This window comes from Temnothorax nylanderi, unplaced genomic scaffold (assembly GCF_030848795.1).
Source record: "Temnothorax nylanderi isolate EJ_2023f unplaced genomic scaffold, tnyl_v1.0 TNYL_tig0351_pilon, whole genome shotgun sequence".
Lineage (NCBI taxonomy): Eukaryota > Metazoa > Arthropoda > Insecta > Hymenoptera > Formicidae > Temnothorax > Temnothorax nylanderi.
The window spans coordinates 178,824-183,736 of NW_027249413.1; the positions used below are offsets into that span (position 1 = coordinate 178,824).

The 4,913-nt window shown below is 38.3% G+C and overlaps 1 long non-coding RNA gene across 3 annotated transcripts; it reads right to left on the reverse strand.

The window, feature by feature from the left end:
• Positions 1–997: 997 nt before the first annotated feature.
• LOC139781650 (uncharacterized) lies at positions 998–3,699 on the reverse strand. 3 transcript variants are annotated; one of them, XR_011720610.1, is made up of 3 exons: positions 2,468–3,699; positions 1,429–2,394; positions 998–1,263 (listed from the first exon to the last, which is right to left on the reverse strand). It is a non-coding gene; the product is annotated as an uncharacterized lncRNA (long non-coding RNA). The 3 variants fall into 3 exon arrangements; XR_011720607.1 differs by having other exon boundaries at positions 1,454–2,394; positions 2,468–3,694; XR_011720608.1 differs by having other exon boundaries at positions 1,449–2,394; positions 2,468–3,694.
• Between the last annotated feature and the right edge of the window lie 1,214 nt (positions 3,700–4,913).

Sequence of the window (4,913 nt, forward strand, 5' to 3'; positions counted from 1 at the left end):
ATAAGGAGTGAAGGCGGCGAGCGAGAGGAGGGAGAGAGACGGAAGGAAAGGGGAAGAGCATTGGCAGAAAGAAGGGTAGCAAAGAGGTGGTTGAAGTAAGGGAGGCGGAAGGAGATGGACGGATGGAAGACGAAGGGAGGTGAAATGAAATGTAAGGTCGCAAAGGAGGGGAAAGGAATTGTAAGGTCGTGTGGAGAAGGAGATCACGAGAAGGATGGAGGAGAAACGGACAAGGACGAAGTTCAGGGGAAGAAAGGAGGAGAGAAGGTAGAATAAAATAGAGGGGTGTGGTGAGCGTGAGGAGGGTGAGAGACGGAGGGAAAGGAGAGCAGTGGTGGATAGGAGGGAAGCGGAGAGGTGGCTGAGGGAAACGGACGAGGACAGGGAACAGTTGAGACAGGAAGGAGGAAGGCGAAGGTACGCGGAACCGGAGGAAGCAGAAGAAGATAAACAGAGGGATGAAGGAAGAGGGGGGAGGGAGAGGGAAATAGAATAAATTGTAAGGTCGCATATGGCCAGGGCGTGTAAGGGAGTGATTTGTAAGAGGTTTGGGTACGTTCCTCATAAAAAAAAAACGCCTTGTAAACCCTACGGGGATACACAATAAATCTACATACATACATTAATTCAAATATGGTAATAATCACCTATATGATTTCTGTCAATAAACAATTAGATCAATCAACTTATTTATATTCTCATGTCATGTAGTCATGTACATACATTAAATCAGTTAGAGGTAATGTAATTTTATCGTATTTGTGATTTCTAACATGAATGTTCGAAATACAAGTAAATTGTTATACCATTTTTGCGTCTAATTTATTCTAGCTACTCGAATTTTATTTGGTTAACATGAGATGAGGAATCTTACCCGATTAAAACCTTGTTATATATCACATTTTTGTATAGAAAATTAATTTTAAAACGTGCATAACGCAGAGAAAAGGGAAATAAAGAACAGGATGCGGGGGTGGAATCAATATAGTCGGTAATGTAATGTCAAATTCTTCAAAATATTTTATTTATTAGTTTTTACTGTTTAAATGTAATTCAACAGTAATTTATATTTATATTTTTATACTCAATTTTTTCAAATTTATTGTCCTAACAATCAAGATAGCTATAAAAATCTCATCTCTGGGAATGGACACGACACTGCGAAAGCCGGTGAAGAGGCGAGTATGATTAGTGTAAAGACGGCTGTCCAGCAGCAGGTAGGCAGTTGTCGAGCATCGAACGGTGTATATCTCTTGGCTGCACCTATAAAATAAAAAGTGAAAATAAATTGTATACATATAATATCACTATAATTTCAATGTGTAATATATTCAATTTTTGGTCATTAATTTTTGTCACTATGTATACATTTTTGACGTTATTATCAGACAGCCCAATTATTTGAAAAAGCTAACTGGCCATTCTTACGTATAATAGATATAGCGTACACTACCAGTCGAGGCAGCACACCCAGTATGTGGCAAACGCGAATGATTGTTAGACTCCGATGCAGAAGATGGCCTTACTTCCATCCCTCTCTCCTCGTTCGACGAAGCAAGGAAATCGATGACTTTATCGATAATCTTTTTGTTCGATGTTACTCGGGGTTTTCCATTGACACTTACGGCCAAACATAGTTTGACACCGTCAGCGCCAGATCGATTAAACGCATCACGAAGGCTGCTCATATTGATACCGGCAGCAGCGATTTTCGACATCATGTTCTTCGAAATATGATCTCTTAGGCACTGAAGAGTTTCTAGAAATTGCGCTTTCTTCTTTGCGATTGCTGGCCGTTGCAGTAAAGTCTGCAATCTCAAAGCCCCAGCCGTAATTGCTGTATCGCTTACTTTGAAATGAGCTAGTAAACCGTACAGGATCTGGCAGTCAGTTAAGGCATTGTGAGAACCAGCTATAATTCTTTCCCATTCCTCGCCCTTCAAATATAACTTTGCGAGCTCTTCTTGTTTTTTAACTTTTCCTTGTCCGATGAGTGGAATTGTATCGCACACTCCATGAACACCTTTGACAAAACTTTCCAAGAGACCGAGTCCTTGTAGCCAACGCATGATCCGCGGTGGCCTACCCTATCTCCCTATCTTCCAAACCCTATCTCCCTGCTAGAGGTTTCCAGGGAACTCGAACGCTTATACAGAAAAGAAAACTCTTCCCGGATCTCCCGACGGCGTCTCCAGGTCATTTTGGGTTACCCCGACGAACACTCTTACGAGGGCCCGAATTGTATGCGGTTCCGCTGCCAGGTTCCGGAATAGGAACCGGATTCCCTTTCGCCCGACGGGCTATTATTATCATTATTTATTCAGGGATTTCTTAAGCATCAGAATAGTTTTTCGCTTTTGGAATCGAGGATTTCTCTTGCTGGTACTATTGATTCTACAAAAACAACAAATTTAATATAGCGAAGGTACGGTTTTTGAAATACAAAATATTGTTATATAAAACTCACTGCGTCGAGGGACATTCATCAGCAAGGGTGAGAGCCTTTTCTTCTATAATAGCACTCCAGCAGGATCTATCCGCAACTCTAATAAATGCTTCTCCAAATTGTTCTTCGCATTTCTTTAGCACTTGGTGGGTTATCGGTGGAACATCCATTGCTGTGAGTAGTGTTGTCAATTGCTCGTATCCAACACCGGAATCTATGCAACCTTGGAAAATAAAAAAATGGTATTAAACGTTGAACATTTAAATATTTAATGTCCATTAAGATTACGTATTATTATGAAACTTGTTCTGAAAACTAGCATAGCTTGTAACAAAGCAAAAAATATTCTTTGAAAGCCAGCGTAGGTTCTGGCGAAGCATGAAATATTCTATAAAATCTAACGTAGCTGGAGACACAGTATGAATCTGTTTTTGAAAGCCTGCTAAGCTTACGACAAGATGAGAAACTTGCTCTGTAAGCAATTTTAGCTTACAACAAGCTTTAAGGACAAAAAGTCATAAAAAATACTATTATATTACAAATGTAATAGCTTACCAAGAGCAACTGCAGCATTGATTTCGTACAATGATCTTCCTTTCTCTACTGCTGTCCTACTCGATGTGTGAACTTTTTTTATACACAAGCAGTTGTGGCACTTGATTGCGAACACTGAAGCCAAGCCGTATCTCTTTTCAGACTGTAGGAAATCAAAGGAGAGTATTGTGGCACACGAATCGCACTTCATTAGCTTGGAAATTTCAGCAATTTTTATTAATCTGTATCCATGCACTTCACATTTAGGGTTTATTGATTCCATAAATTCTTCTTGATGTATTTTGCGTACTTTTGCTTCTCTAGCTTTTTCCAGGTGTTCAATACTTCGCTTCCTTTGTTCCACGTCTTGCAATTTAGCAAATTTACCACCGATCCTGAGTTGGTTCATTTTGGAAATTTGAATGTTTGTGCCGAGCTCTGACACTTAGATTAGGTTATATCACAAGTACCAAGTGTACCAACTGCACGAACTGTGCGGCGTTGCCAAGCCGCTGCCCTCATCTCGTGCATGCGGAAAATTGTTTGTGTAAAAAATTACATGCACCTTGTGATATCATATCGACTTTTTCCATCGAAAATATTAATGCGAAATTACTGTACTTCAGTAAATCGCCAATAATTTAATCGAAATAATATCCGAAGTAGAGCACTCAAGAGTTGGCACAAGTTAAAAATTAGTCAAGCGACGCGTTAACACACAGTTCATTTTAATCTATTTCAGGCAAAATATTATTCTACAACGTAAAAACTACTTACTAATGGTCTTTTTACGTCGTTACGAAGCTTTGCGATGCATTATCCTATTTTTTAATAATCATATAAATGATTTGATAAAAAAATCATAAACATTGTTTTGACTTCGGCCCTTCATCATCGAACTACCTTAAGGAATCCGTAATTCCGGCCGGCCGACATGTCGAATTACGGATTCGTAATATCCAGATTTCTCATAAAATAAGTTACATAGATTCGTGAATTTTTTTTTATATACTTTTTATATAATAATGCAGTCAGCTAAAGAGCCCGATTTTGCATTTTTGCTCTTAAAAATTTATAATAAATAAAATACGGACTCGCAGCTAACCCAACCCGACAGAGGTCTCCACCGTGACTCTTGCCGACCCTTAAAGGCTATTGTTATACGATCCAAAAAAAGAAGGAAAAAGAACACATAGAAGATTTCGAGTGTCAGTTACAGAGTGTCTGTACTGTGGCATAAATCCCGCATGCTAAAAATGTCGTATATCCCAAACAGGAACGATATACAAGATATCAAGCTAAACAAAGAATACAAGAGCTATGCACTTGTATCTTGCTGTATTCCATCATTTACTATCCCTCTACATTTATGTATCATGAAATAACCATTAAACCTTTTATATTTCTTACAGTAATCATTTTACGTAGTCGTAAATATATGATCGCGCTACTTATTACTACAGTACATTGAGAAATCGATTCAACTCACGACGGTTTCGTTAATATTAACAGTAAAGAACTGAAATTACAACATAATACTAATATGGCATAAAGGCACATAACAGAGTGAATGCGAGCAAATATCTATATTCCTTCTATTTTTTCTGACTTCTGCGGCGTAAATCCTCGCGCGGCGTAAATACCGGAGTTATCCTATACGTGAAAATATTTGTTTACACTGTTTACAAGTTCCTAATCTACTGACAGTACGTCCGCCTCCTCCGATTTTGATGAGCTTTTAGTATGTTATTCTCTAGATGAAAATAAGGGACATGTATTTTTTTATACGTGCCCATATACGTGTTTAAGGGGCAAAACACCCCTTTGAAAAAAATCAGATTTTCTCTTTTGGGCCGAATATCTATCTCCGAAACTATAAAAGATAGAAAAAAATTTTTTAAATAAAAGTTAAATAATTTGAAGAGTATGTACT